We start from the raw sequence: 14,774 nt of genomic DNA, 5'->3' as shown, positions 1-14,774 counted from the left end.
GGTCGTATTTTCTTTCTTGCAGCCTCGCCGCTGTACGTACGTGTACATGCTACGTGAGCGCCTCTACATCGACACGCGCGCGCCTCTACTACGAAACGTGCGTGCCTCTACATCGACCAGTATGTACGTACACTTTCGTGACCAGAATGACAATGCTACATACGCTTCGACCAGGTGGGTCCCAACTGTCAGACACTTCCTTGCATGCGAAGATGTAGCTGATGGGTCCCAGCAGTCAGGGGGGAAATGTTTTTTTCACGAAATACTGGTGGCCCGTCCGGTGGGTCCCTACTGTCAGGTGGAGGAATAATTATTTTGCACGTAATAAGGAGGCACTTCCTTGCGGCCATCATGGACCCAGCTGTCAGCGTTTCCATGCACAGTACTCTTCCGATGGAAGTCGGTCGTGGACCACATTGACCACGCCGCGCCGAGAGCACCACGGCGGTGGACGACGGTGAGGCCTAGGAAGGGGACGACGTGGAGCCGGGGAAGACGTAGCAGTGGATACCCACGCGAAGAGGAGTACGAGGGTGAGGCTGCCCTCGCTGCAGAATAACAGGGGGTGTGGGTGAGTAGAGGGATGGCCTGGCCAGCAGTGGGAGTAGTAGGGGGCGGTGAGGCCTCCGCGGCATCACAGCCGGCCACGGGAGGCAGGAGCACGCGGCACGACCGGCGCTGCTTTGGGCGGCTGGAGCACGAAGACCAGAGGTTGAAGAAGCACTACGGCCGTTGGATGGACATCGTATGGTCACTGGAGCTAGAGTCGTTCATATTGACTAAGTTGACAAAGCCCTCCGTCCCCGTAAACTTAGTAGGCCCACAAGTCAGCCTCCCACCAAGGTGAGTCCCAGCTAGCAGGGGGAGTATTCATTTTTTGTGTGTAATAAGGAGGCATTTCCAGTGGGTCCGAGCTGACAGCGGGGGGAACGTTTTTCTCACGAAATACAGAGACCCTTCCGGTGGGTCCCAGCTATCAGGTGGAGGAATCATTATTTTGCGCGTAATAAGGAGGAATTTTCCTATGTGGGCCCCTACTGTCAGCCTCTTCCGATGGCTGTTGTTTGTTGACCATGTTGACCTCGCCGTGCCAAGAGCACAAACACGGTGGACGAGGGCGGGGCCCAGGAAGAGAACCACCCGGAGCCGGCGAAGCCACCACAGCGGATGCGCACGCTCATTGGAGAACGAGCGCTAACTGGTCGGTTGCGGGGTGAGGCTGAAGTCGCCGGAAAATAACAGGATGTGTGGGTGGTTAGAGGGATGTCCTGGCGGCAGCACAGCCAGCCACGGGAGGAGGGAGCAGGCAGTCCCGCCAGTGCTGGTTTGGGCGGCTGGAGCAGGAAGATTAGTGATTGAAGAAGCACGGCGACTGTTGGATGGACATCCAACAGTCACTGCTGCGTGTTGACTAAGTTGACAAAGCCTTGCGTACGCGTCAAAAATGTTTTTAGGACAGCGTCATCGTCAACCTAGTAGGCCCAGAAGTCAGCCTCCAAATCTGTGGAAAATAGCATACATCCCATTAGCCATTATTTTCAATAATTTATAGCCCATTTGCTAATTCTAAAGGATATTTGAAGCCCATATTTTTTTATTAGCATTACAGACCATATATTCTGGGCATTGCTAAAAATTCAACGAAATTTTGCATACTTCGGTGGGGTCCGAACTCTTTTAATCACGAAATTTTGAGTCACGTTAAAAATAGTTTTCAAAAAATTATATCAAAATAAAATTCAAAAAACAATTGTCCGCAAAAAAAAATGAAATTTAGAATCTTAACTAGCAAGATGCCCGTTCATTGCACGGAACACGAAGATGCATTTGTATGAGTAGTTTATCTTGTGGGTGAAAAGATGATATTTTATGTAATTGGCAGTTGGCTTTGGTTTTTATACTGAAAAAAATGATATTTTAATGCAATTGCCGGTTGGCTTTGGTTTAAAAATTTATAGCCCATTTCTTACAACTTATAGCCCGTTTTCTGGGGAAGCCCATTTCTTATCCCTCCTCGTCTTGAAAGATTTGCAGCCCAGCAGGGCTAAGAAAAGCAAGTAGGCCTCGGTTTTGGTATTCTCCAAAAAAAAGAACTAGGCTAGCCAATTTTAGAAAGAAAAAAATATCAACTGGGCTCGTCATGTGCTTAATAAAAGCGTAAGCGTGGGCTAGACGGGCCACAGCCCCGGCACATCGTGCAGTTGAGCTCCGTCTCTGAAACTGAAAAACAACTGGGCGAGCTGCTGGGTCCCTGGTGTTATCCGCTCCTTGTGTAATTTTCTCATTTATTGACTACATTGACAATGGTGTGGAACCTAGTTGTCAAACAATTAGGAGGAAGTATTGTTTTGGCTTGTAATAACGAGGCACCTGCTTGTGAAATGCAATGACCCTGGTGGGTCCCTACTGTCAGCCTCTCCACGTACAGTCATCTCATGATTCCTCTTGGTTGTTGACCATGTTGACAACACCAGACAGCGGCGAGCACAGCGAGCTAACCAAGGCGGAGAACGACGGCAAGGCCTCGGACGGGAACGAACAGCAGCCATGGAAGATGCGGTAGTGTAGTGGCAGGTGGAGGGGAGTACGAGGGCAACAACATGCAAGTCAAGCATACAAATGGTACAAAAAGGCCAAGGATTAATTGTTCATCAAATTTTTAGACAAAACCCAGATTGAACATGACATTAACATCTAACCCAACCACTCTTTTTTGCAGTCACAAACAAATGGATCGGTCTGATCCATAAAATCAACATCCTATGCAAAAAAAATTATTTTAGGATGTCTACAACTTGTTATAAATAGAAGCCGAGCACGTTTAGAAGCCCATTTGTCCACCTGAAACTTCTTTTTTTGCTGTTCAACATGTTCGTCCGTGAGAAATCTCTTGCTGTAAAAATTAAGCCTCATGGACAATAGTAACCTCGCATTCAACAGGAAGAATGTGACAAAGCTTCTGTTTGCCTGGTTGGTGCATATCGTCCCATCGTTATTGTCCTCAAACAAATGTCATGAGCACTGAGAAAATCCTTGTGCTTATTACGCCAATGATTGGTTATATGTTTTTCTCCATGTGGTTCTGCCTAAGTAGACATGAAGATTGAAAACAATTAAGGTCTGAAAAAAGAGTATGTCGAAAGAACGGCAGCTGAACAGTTAATTCTAGTACAATATATACGGGGTTTCAATGTGGATGAAATCATCACCTCTATCTATAAATTCTCCAGAGATCGAAAGCATCGCAACAAGCCAATAATTATGTCCAGATCAAAACTATACATTCTGATATATATGATCTTGACAGAATCCAGCAGCATTGATAGGCTATCAATGGACGAACTCTTCATTGAGCATATAACATAATATTAGTACCCAAAGTGTACTCCAAGATGATATAAAACTTATGTGCACAAATGAAAAATGCAGCATATGATTACAAATGTGTAGATGATAATATACGGTACTTGAAAAGGTGAGGAGCCAAACACCAACTCTGTGTGATTATTAAACAGGTCATGAATTACACCCAAGGTCTCTAGTTTGGGCATAGAGACGACAATTATTTCTGAAGGTATATAACAATTATCAAGGAGCAACCTTTCAAGTGAAGGGGCATCTTCAATGATGAGCTGCTGTCCTTCAAAACAAATTCCAATGCTTTTAAGGTGAGGCGACTTTATTAGGAGACAGGTGATACCGATTTCTATTCCCAAAACAATCAGCAAGCGCTCCAGGGCAGGGCAACTGGAGTGGATGATGCTGTGCAGTGAGGCCTCCGACAGATAAACCACCACAAGCGAAAGTTTTTTTAGCAGTGGGAGTCGAAGCATTTGTACCAGATCGTCTGGTAGATGGCACCAGGCGAAGGTGGCAGTGTGGAGAGAGGAGGTAAACCGCGAGATGGACAATGGTGGTGTGGGCACGAATTCTTGGTATGTTCGTGGTATGAAACTTTCGTGGTAATGGTAGAACTCAAACTGCTGGAGTTTTCCGAATTCAGGGGATGTCAGCCAAGCGTCCACCTTGCCGGTATGGACAGCAGGTAGCTTGTCGGGATGCAGAGGCATTGAACGGGGCCCTGCTGGTGAGAAGAGACGATGGCTCTGATGAGATCAAATTCAGGAAGGACAGATATCTGACGACAATCGAGATTGAGGGGCGTGGTGCGCCATAGAGGGCGCCATCGAGTTGAGAGGACTTGTGTGCGGCAGCAATCCTTGGTGGGGAGAAGCGAGATGATCTCCTCAAGGATGATGTCCGGGAGATCGCTGATGCGGTCCACCGGAGATTCTACCGGTTCCTTAGATCCGGGTGGGGTGGGGGGGCTCGCCGCTTTTCCCCGCGCTACCGAGTGCGGGATCTACAGCCGGCGTCACCGCTGGCGGGAGCCTCATCTTCTTGGCGCTGGGGCCAGCCGACTCCATTTTCCTTGTGGGCGTCGCGCCGAGCTCACGGGTTTGAGCAGAGTAGCCAGAGACGAGCCTAGTGGCAGTGCGAGTGGGGAAGAAGGAGGGCTGGGGATTTCTGTAGGAGTGGAAGAAGAGGAGCAGGCGTTTTCTGTACGAGTGAGGAAGAAGGTGAGCGGGGTTTTCTGGACGAGTGAGGAAGATTGGGGAGCGGGGGGAATTGGGTGGGGAGATGGAAGCAGGAGAGCGAGTTGTTCGTGTTTATAAGGCCCGTTGCACTAACTACTCGCTTTTTCCCAAGAACCGCTCTCTTCTTTTGCGTTGCTTCATGGCTGGCCATGCATGTAGGATGCATGTGCCCGCCGGCCACTGCATGCGCCTGGTTTGTTACTAGGCCTATTTAATAGGGTGGTTATGGAGTAAATTAAGGAGATTTATTTTCTCTGTGTGCATCCACCAAATTAGAGGATGCGGTACTGGATGCAGACACTCACATTAAACTAACATTCAGAAGAACAAAAGTTCAGCATGTCTATGCATCTCAATGATTCACCATACTATAACCAATGTACAAAACTATGAGAAGGTGTGGAAATAAAGAAAATTGGTCGAAGCTTCTCTGAGCAAAGGGCCTCCCTGCACACGGATTAATTTCCTGGGCATGCTTGTTTCTTCTCAATGTTGCGAGCACTTTGAGCATGTTGGCAACTCCACAGCTAGCTAGCTGCCTCATCTTGCAATTGATGCTGACACATTTGCAGCAAACACATGAGGCAATAGAGATGACTCAACTTGGGTCCATATTGTGCAGTTCCCCTGATATCATATTCATTGTCCTGAATCTGAAAAGATAGGAAAACAGTAGCTATACTTAAATGGTGTTGCAAAACAGTAGCACATATCAATAGCTATGCATGACAAAACACGGTCATCTGGACGAAGGGGATACCGACCTGCCTGAGGAAGATTACATATAATTTCATAAGTCCTAGGTTGATTTCCACCTTCGGCTGCACTGCTTGTTTGCTCCACCACACATGACAGGATCGTTCCGCACTGCATTCAGCAAGTCAATGTACGAATAAGCTAATTTCATCTTGCGGTGGTCATTTTACCTAGTTACGAATGTAGGAATACCTGGAGCACCATGAGGTTAGCTGACAGCAGGTAGATGCAGCCATATAAATTTTGTGCGGTGCTACAAAAATTGAGGTTTGTATCCCTTCCCGTTATGAGAATTCTTCTTGAAGTTGGTAGAATGTGACGGCATGTTCTTTGCATCAAACTTGCCTTTCCCCTGAGATTTGTTCTTGTTGTTTTGGGGATGGTTGGGCTGGAAGTTCTTCTCGTGTACCATGTGGGCACTAGAAGCTCCCTCGGCGACCTGAGCACATGTGTCTTTTGCTCTCGCCTTCTCCTCAAAATCAAGAGTGCTAATGAGATGCAAAATAGAAAACTCATGTCTCTTGTTTTTCAGAGAAGTAGCAAAATCGTTCCATGAAGGTGGAAGCTTGGCAATGATGGTCCCAACAACAAATTTGTCCGGCAACACACACTTAAAGTGCTCAAGTTCCTTAGAGAGTGACTGTATCTCATGAGTCTGCTGAACAACAGAGCGCTCATTAGTCATCTTGTAGTTACAGAATTGCTCCATGACGTACAACTCGTTGCCAGCGCCCGAGGGCCCAAACATGGCCTCGAGCGCAGCCCACATGTCTTTGCCGCTGTCAAACAACATATACGAATCCACAATGGAATCGTCAAGAACACTCAGCAGGGCAGCTTTGAAGAGGGTATCCATGTTCTGAAAAGCTTCCTGCTGTGTAGGATTAAGATCGCCCTCAGGCTTACCCTTAGTGGCGTCATAGCAGTACATGATCTGAAACCAATATACTGCTCTTGTGCGCCACCTTTTATATTGCACCCCCTTAAAAGTAGGCGTCTTCAAAAGCGCAACAAAACCACTCGGAGTAAATTGCCTGTGATCAGGATTTTGGATTGGATTGTTGAATATATGAGCAATTTAGTATGAGATTTAATCCGAATCAGCAATAAATAGATCATGACGACAATTGCAAACATCAAAGTAATGATGCAGACTAAACCAGGAAGACAAAATCACATACTGTACAGCGGGAGCGGAACCGATGTGGTTGATGTTGTCACTCCATGTCGATGATGAAGAGGTTACCGAGGTCGGGGAAGAAGCTGTCATTGAGGAAGTCGTCGCTGGCAGCAGTCACAGGAGTGTGCTCCCCAAAAACCTGATCGCCCTCTCCCGTACAGGATCACGAAAGGCGGGGTTCGGAGGACTGCTGTCCCTTCTCGCGGTGCACGCCGGAAGGAGGGCTGGAGAAGAATTGTGTGGCGGCGCTAAGATCTGGAACGGTGCGAAACCATATGATACAGCGGCGACTAGGGTAGAGCATGTCAGGTCGGAGTATAATAGTAGGCCTTTGGCCCCCAAACCCCACGTCCAAGTCAATAATAGCTAAAAAAAGTCAATAATAGCCCCACCAAGGTTTGTCTCAAAAACGGAGTAATTAAGGTGTCCATTAGTCCCTGTAGTATAAATAAAATATCATTAATAATGGCCCCACCTTTTGTCTCACAAAGTAGAGTATGTTGGAGTACAACCGGCTACACGTTTACAATCCGCTTCTCTTCTCTCTCCTATTCTCTCTCCTTCTACTAATCACAAATACTATATTTAAATCCTTATAGCCTGCTTATGTCATCTAATTATAGTACTTGCTCTAAAAGTTACTATCCACTGTGTAGTCTGACATGCCGGGCGTGCAGCGGGCGGTGCCCTCGGTCGGCACGCCGCTTCAATGGCGGAAGCAGTGAGAGGTCGCGTCGCCCTAACTTGCCATCAATGTGGAGCGGCGGGCTCAGCTGGCGCCAGGCGGGAAGCGCACGCGGGACGGGGGAGGGGTTTTTGTTGGGCCAAGAAGGTGAGAAGCCAACTTGGGATCGGTCCGGACGGGGAAATATCATGTGCTCCCATACTCTGCATATGACACTAGTCTATGTTACTACTTCCTCCTTTCCGGTTTATAGAGATGTTTAGAGTAACATAGTAATATGTTACAGTACAAGTTACTCCCCACTATGACCAGCCTTGGCCTCTCCTAGTGATCCACCATGTATAGCTGCTAAGCCTGCCACGTAGGCATAAAATATGATGTAGCACCAATAAACTAAGCACCTATGCATTGAACACTTGAGTTACTAAGCCATTTAATGCACTTAGCACCTCGTCTAAAGAGCATTAATAGTATAGCCAGCTGCTAGCTATAAGCCTACAGCCCATCTTATAGTCAACATGTACAAAGTGCCTAGGAGCACGTGCTAGAGCTGTCTCTTCACGAAGAGCCCGCTTACCTTCTCTCTTCTCTTCTCTTTCCTCCAACTAAGCAGAAATATACTACTGTTTATTCCTTATAGCCCACTGACTCAGCTCTGTTGTACTTGCTCTAAGCACATCTAAGCACTTGCTAGCACCCCCTTGACCATGGACCTTAACGGTGTACGTCACCTTGTGTCTCATAATTTTCCTCGTCATCATCTGAGTCCTAGAAGATCTCACCCACATCATCATTAGCATGCAACTGCCTTGATAGACAACATGCGCAGAAGGAGTAGAGGCAACTGGGGACGCACCACCACCATGTCGTGGGCACTCCGTATGTGCTCGTGTGCGTGCAGTGTGCATGTTTTTCCATCGGTGCTAGCTCTAAGGCCGAGGCTGCGGTCGTCTTCGCCTCCAACTACTAGTTGAGCAATGATGGCAAAGAGGTGCTGCAAGAGATGCATATGCGCCATTGCGTGCGAGCTTCGCCATAGCACGACGAAACAGACGTCGCCACGGATGGCGCACGCCTCCATGCAGCCGAGTGTGTGCGCATGCATGTGTTATTCACGTGCATTCTGCGGCCGAGCGTGTGTGCATGCACGTCTTGTGTACGTGCGTTGTGTGCTCCATGCTATGCGCGTATGTGCATGAGTTGGATCGGATGGAGTTAGTGCGTTGGCTTGTGTACATATTTTAGAGTGTAGATTCACTCATTTTGTTTCGTATGTAGTTCCTTATTGAAATATGTAAAAAGACTTATATTTGGGAACGGAGGGAGTATAAAACATCTTCAACTTAGCATCCTGATGTACCGTTTCTAGTGGTTAGCAAAAAGTTCATGTTCTTTTAGTTGTTTATAGGTGGGCAGGCGGCAAAAAACAGGGGAAAATGCGCAAGGTTCCTTCCAGACGCTCCACCGCGAGGTTCCTTGCTCCTCCTCGATCGTCGGGAATCTATGCTCTTTAACTCTTTTCTTTTACGTGAGCTTTGTTCATCCTTCCCAACACGCGAGACATCTAGCATCAAGGTGCACGTGTCATGCAAGTAAATGGAGATAATTAGATAAGCAATGCGTAAGTGAGTCGTGCGGGGGGGGGGGAGCGGGGGAAAACCCTTTTCCGTAAGTGAGTCGTGCACTTCGATGGCACCTATGCAATATTTTTTCTCCTCGATGGCACGTGAATAGTGCACGTACTCAACGACAGAGCACGGGATGGTAGCAATGACATGGTCAGCCCTTTTTTGGAGAGATTACGTACTACTAGTAAATAACTTTGATGTGTCCCGTCAACTCGCAGAATGACGAGAAGCTTGATTACGACTTCTCCCTCGCCAACGCGTGCACGGTGGCTCGCAGCACGAGGAGAAACTTTTGCTTACAAGCGGTGGACGTGCAACAGTTCATTTGGTGTCAGATTGCCAGAAGCACTACTGTAGAACCATCAACTTCCGGAAGAGGCGAAGAGCCAAGTGTAAGGTCACCTACTAACCTTAGGCTAGGTGCAGTGGGAGTAACATAAGTAGAGGTACCTCCTTTTTTTTATTCTAGAAACAACCACACATGAATATCAAGGTGCAGGTTACGTAGAACAAATTTCCTGCAGTCCGTGCTCATCCCTCCTCTATCTCACTTCTCAGTCAGCCAGCGGACGCGTGGAGCCCATCGTCTGTTTGCTCACATGCGGCCCCACATGTCAGTGAAAACGCAAGAGGACCCACTGAACCTGCACATCTTTCACCTCGATGTGCTGGTGATGAAAAACAAATCCAAGAAAGATCTTCGGTGGCCACTTTTGGAGTTACTCAAGAGTAGTAAGATTCTATTTATAGTTTAACCCAAGATGCACATCTCGTGGCTTCAACTACCACTCTATTTTCTTTCATGACACGACCTGGGTGCTGGATGTCCCACGTGTCGGCAACAGGAGGAAGAACCCGACCAAATCTTTGGTTGTGCTCTCGGATTAGACTAGTTGAGCTAACTTAAAAAATTTATTGTGTACTCCCTCCGTTCCAAAATACTTGACTTCCATTTGTCCAAAAATGGATGTACCTATATACTAAAACATGTCTAGATACATATATATTTTGAAAAATAGAAGGCATGTATTGTGCAACGGAGGGAGTAGAATGGATGCAAGTTTTTGTATTGGGAAGAAGAGTACATCCATATATTGATAGAGCGCAATTTAGTAGATGTTCTATCACTTTTAGCTAGCACAAAGGCTATAGATGAGATTAGTGCACTTGTTGATACTCGTACTTGGTATGCGTGTTGCTGCTTAGACGCAGAGAAAAATGGACCGGAGGGAGTACTAGAATAGAGGCTAGACATGAGACTAGATGCGAGGAAGCAACATCTACTTCTTTACACTCGAAGAAGAAAGAAGCACGCAAGATCGAGCCTCCGCAGATCAACAATGAATGCATCGAGAAGGCACTAATCCAACTTACAGGAGTAGTAAAATGTATTCTTGTGGTTCTTGTTTTCTTTGGTCTTGCTTTTCTAGTCAAAATTATTGTTGGAGTTCGTGCAAAACAGAGGTCCATTTGGGGTCGTGCGTTGCAGTTGGCCTTACAAGTGGGACCGCAGTTAAGGAAACCGACTATCGGCAAACCCCCACCTCGCCCGCCGCGCGATGGCTGAGTTAGAGAAACGATGAGGTTGAAGAGATTTCTCTAGCACGGACTCCAAGAAATATGGTGTGAGATGGAAGTCGTGCTGGTGGCGTGTGCCGTACTCCTGGACGTGAATGCTTGTTCTGGCCCATGCCACCCTACTACTCCTACTACTTACTGTATAGTACTACTAGTATCGAGGATTCGAGGTGCTGGTTACGTAGTAGAGTATAATATGGCTACAGTAAAAACACCCGCACAACGCGCGAAGCATGTGAAGCTAGTACAAATAGTGTACTACTATTGTTGATTGGCCTCATCCGATAACCTGTTGCAATGCACGTACAATTATGTATTCGGAAAATATTTTTTTGGCTCGTCGCACCACTCACTCACAGAAGCGACTCGAAAGTCATTCATAAATTTAGTAAGTTTATCACAGGCATATCATTTTATTACATACAATAGGTCATCAAACCACATCGACAACGAGGATACATTATAAATACTAAAGTTTTCACCACACAACAAATAACAAGCAATGAAATGAGCTTCAACTCAACCATTCCACGGCGTTGGAAATGCTTGCTTTGAACCACAAGTGATTCTCTGGGACGGGCCATCATTGTCGATCTGGAGACCAACGCAGGACTGATCATCCAGGCTGAAGCGGCCTACTATATCAGTACCAGGGTAGGGAACCACCCAAATGTCCGAGGTATATACACAGTTGCTTCTCATAAATGGTGGTAACGTTGTGTCAACAGCAGTTGGATCGCCTTTCACCATCATTGGATAGTTTTTTCCAAGGAAGAGCGAGTTTTCTCCAAGACTATCAATTCTATACCAGGGAGAAGGAGTTGGCGCTAGCACACTAGTATCCATCCCGAATACCATGCAACGGGTGTTGGAATAGGTCTGGAGAGTGCGACTATGGGAGACTACACCTGCTTCCTTAGCAGTAACATCATCAGTGGGTTGTATACACACGAGAAGAGGTGATCCATCGGAATTAGTTGCGAGGCGCCAAATAGTATATGGGCGTTGCTCGTCCTCATGCTCGTGATCATCACCATCGTCATCTCCCCCTTGGTTATAAAAATCTTCAAGTATAGGTGGTGGAATGTTTGCAGGACCGTGGAAACACAAGAAGAAGGTTAATTAGTAAAGGGAAACTTGCTAACCTGCATGCATGTGGATGAAACAATTATAATTACGGTGGAAGACAAACGTACCGAAACAATGACTCCATGCAAAAATAGTGCCACGAGTGATGGCAGCAAACACAAGGCCCTCGTATTCAATTGCATCACAGTACTCATCTGTGTACAGAAACTGATTTTTGAGCAATATCCATCGAGTCAAACCAGCAAGGACGGCAACAAGCTTGTCGACGATAGCATCAACTTCATAGTTGTTGTAATTCCAAGAGCGGTTGGGAACTCGAGAAATTGCTATCTTCCGTAGAAGACAGTCACCATGATTGTATTTGAATGTGCGTACAATACCGGTGTGCTCAACTTCTGGGCAGTCTGCTGAGATTTTTGGAAGTGGAACCCGGCCACGAGTGTACACATTCACAAGTTCCCACTCGCAGTTGGACCCAATGTAAACAACCCAATCTCCATTTGTGCCTGCCCAAGCCTTGCCCTCAAGCAATGGCATCTTAACATCATACATATAATTATCAAGCGGCATCAACTTGCACAGGGCGAGGCCTCCGTCGTGACAGCGCCAGTCATCAGGGTCACGGCAAAGAAGATAGGGGAGATCAAACCGTTCCTTGACTCTTGGGTTCCTTGTAATGATGTTATTAGTTGAGTCAAGAATGGGCTTGAACGAACCTGCCATGCTAGCCGAGGTGATGACATCGCACCGATCAATGAGTTCCTCAACAACGTCATCTTTCAGATCGGGGCAAGAATAACGGGGTCGTTTCCGTCCTGTTCCCTCCATGGAGAAGATGATCAAACAATGGCAGAAGAAAGGGTGAAGGGCTGAAGGAAAATGGAGGAGGGAGAGGAAGAGCATGCGACAGCAGTTCCAAATTGAGAGGGAAAGGCGAAGAGTCGGTGGGCGGTTGCCAGTTTGCCACGGTTCATGAAGGGGCGCCCCGGCCTACACGTCGGTTCGGAAATACTCCTACTACTCGCCGTCGTCTCACTGATATGTTGGAACGGGACCACATGTCAACGAAACATGGTGTGTAATTTCTCGTGCAAAATGCGATCTGGCCACGTTGTCCCGAGGTGCCGCATTAGTTTTTTTTGAATGTTTGCCACATTAGTTATCGACCTTTATTTTTTTAACATGCAATCTGAATGGATAGCTCCTGTGGTCATCACACGGGAGCGAATATAGTGATGGTTGATTCGCCCGAGCAACTTATTACTGTGGGAATATGGGAGTAACAACGGATTCAAGGAACAGAGAAATGATGGTTGCTTCGTCCGAGCAACTTACTGTGGCGAAGGTGGGGCTCTGTGATTTGACTGCTCACTAGTCATTACTACTGCGGCGCAATGACCGGGGTGAATCTTTCCCTGAAGTTGGGTTGTGCATTCAATATTGTTGCATGGCAAGTGGAGCCGGATGAAGGATGTCCAACATGTCGGCGAAATGAAGTTGAATTGTTTCTGGCATTGCTATCAATCCTTCAGGATTTGTTTATATGTGATGAAATTGTACTGTGATGCTATGAAGGTTTCAACTCTGGTTCCCGCAGGAAAAAAATGGTTTCAACTTAGGATTCATGTGTCTTGCCTCGATATTATCTCGTTACAACATTCCATCAAATACAAATGAAACTACCATGGCTAATGCATCTCAATGGTTCGCAGATCAGCACCAATATTTACATCACAACTGAAGACAAAGTTGTGAGAAGGTGTACAAATAAAGAAAAAAATTGATCGATGCTGTTCGTAGGCATGGCTCCATTTCCTTGGCACAGTGTTCATTGCTTGGCAGCTAGTTTCACCCAGCTCTGTAGCCAAAAAAGAGGTGTATGAAGGACACCACAATCCGATCATTTTGTGCAGCTCCACTAAAATCGGGCGGACCATCCCTGTTTGCAAAGATATCCAGTCAGTGTGATTACAATAATAGTGGAACTAGATGATGAAACATACCACACATAAATAGAAGCCGATCACCTCTACGATCTCTCTTTAGGACTAACTTCTTGGTGGACATGATTAGGCACAGAGTTGGATGAGGAGGATAGCAAAACCAATCTCCCTTTCCGCAGTCCCACAGAAATGTAAAAACGTTGCTCGTGTGACATTTTGGCGGAACTGCACAAAACACTCTTTAGAAAAGTGATTTGTGCAGTTCACCAGAAGGTCGCAATAGCAACAAGGTGAAAATGGATAGCCCTGTTTGCAAAAGGAGGTTGAAAGGAGACAATTACTGCCCAATAACACGAGTTGAAGACACATACGCCGATAAAAATTAAGCATGTTCCATGTAAAAAGGGAAAGATAGCACATGGTGGTTTATCAAAAATGGTTTGAGGATGAGATTGCAAGATGGAAAGTTCGCCGGCCGAGATACGATTTAAGCAAACAACTAAAGAAGATCCACATGCAGCAACGTGGGAAGATGGGCAGTGGAGCAAGGCCGGAGGAAGCTGTACCTAAGGGTCGTCAGGATGTTACTAGGAGGGCGCCGGTGGCCCGAATCTGCCCATACTACGGCAGCGAGCAAGTGGCGAAGGCCCTACCGCGCCGGAGCTTGGTCAGAGAGAACAGCGGGTACCGCAGATCGGGACGAGCTGCCTCAACACCGTCGAATGGAGAGACGATGCACATCCTCCCTTTCCGCCGGCGGACGGGATGCGGCCGGATCACTGACCAACACTGAGCGTGAGAGGCCACGGCGGCGTTGTGTGACGAGACTCACGAGAGACAAACCCATTTTTCCATTTTCCCCACGGCAATCATTTTATATTCTAGGCGTGGTACCCGACCCTCCTTCGAGTAAACAACCGCTACACGCGTCAAATTATCACGTGGGCTGCCTTTTCGTACAGAAACAAACTCCACCGTGTACCCGCGCGGGTGTGGCCGGGAACGAGACATGAGTATGTGCGTCCTGCGTGCACTTCTTCTTTAGGTGCAGGTACGTACGTGGGTGGGTGTGAGAGAGATGGTTTGTGTGAAACAGAGGCAATGTGTTGATGATATCTCAATCAGAAAAATGTAACATATGCAATGTGTGTGAAACTGAGTCATGGACGTGAGATATCGATAAAATTGAAAACTGGGATGAAGTGTGTGGCTGCGTGATCGATAAAGAGTGCCATCGAATTTGTGTTTGCCCACATCAAAGATACAGGGCGGCTGGCCTACTAGAATTTGAGAGGGCAGAGGTGCAGTTCTTCTCCG

This window comes from Triticum dicoccoides, chromosome 2B, assembly GCF_002162155.2.
Source record: "Triticum dicoccoides isolate Atlit2015 ecotype Zavitan chromosome 2B, WEW_v2.0, whole genome shotgun sequence".
In the NCBI taxonomy this organism is placed as follows: Eukaryota; Viridiplantae; Streptophyta; class Magnoliopsida; order Poales; family Poaceae; genus Triticum; species Triticum dicoccoides.
Note: the sequence above shows the minus strand (reverse complement) of the source record.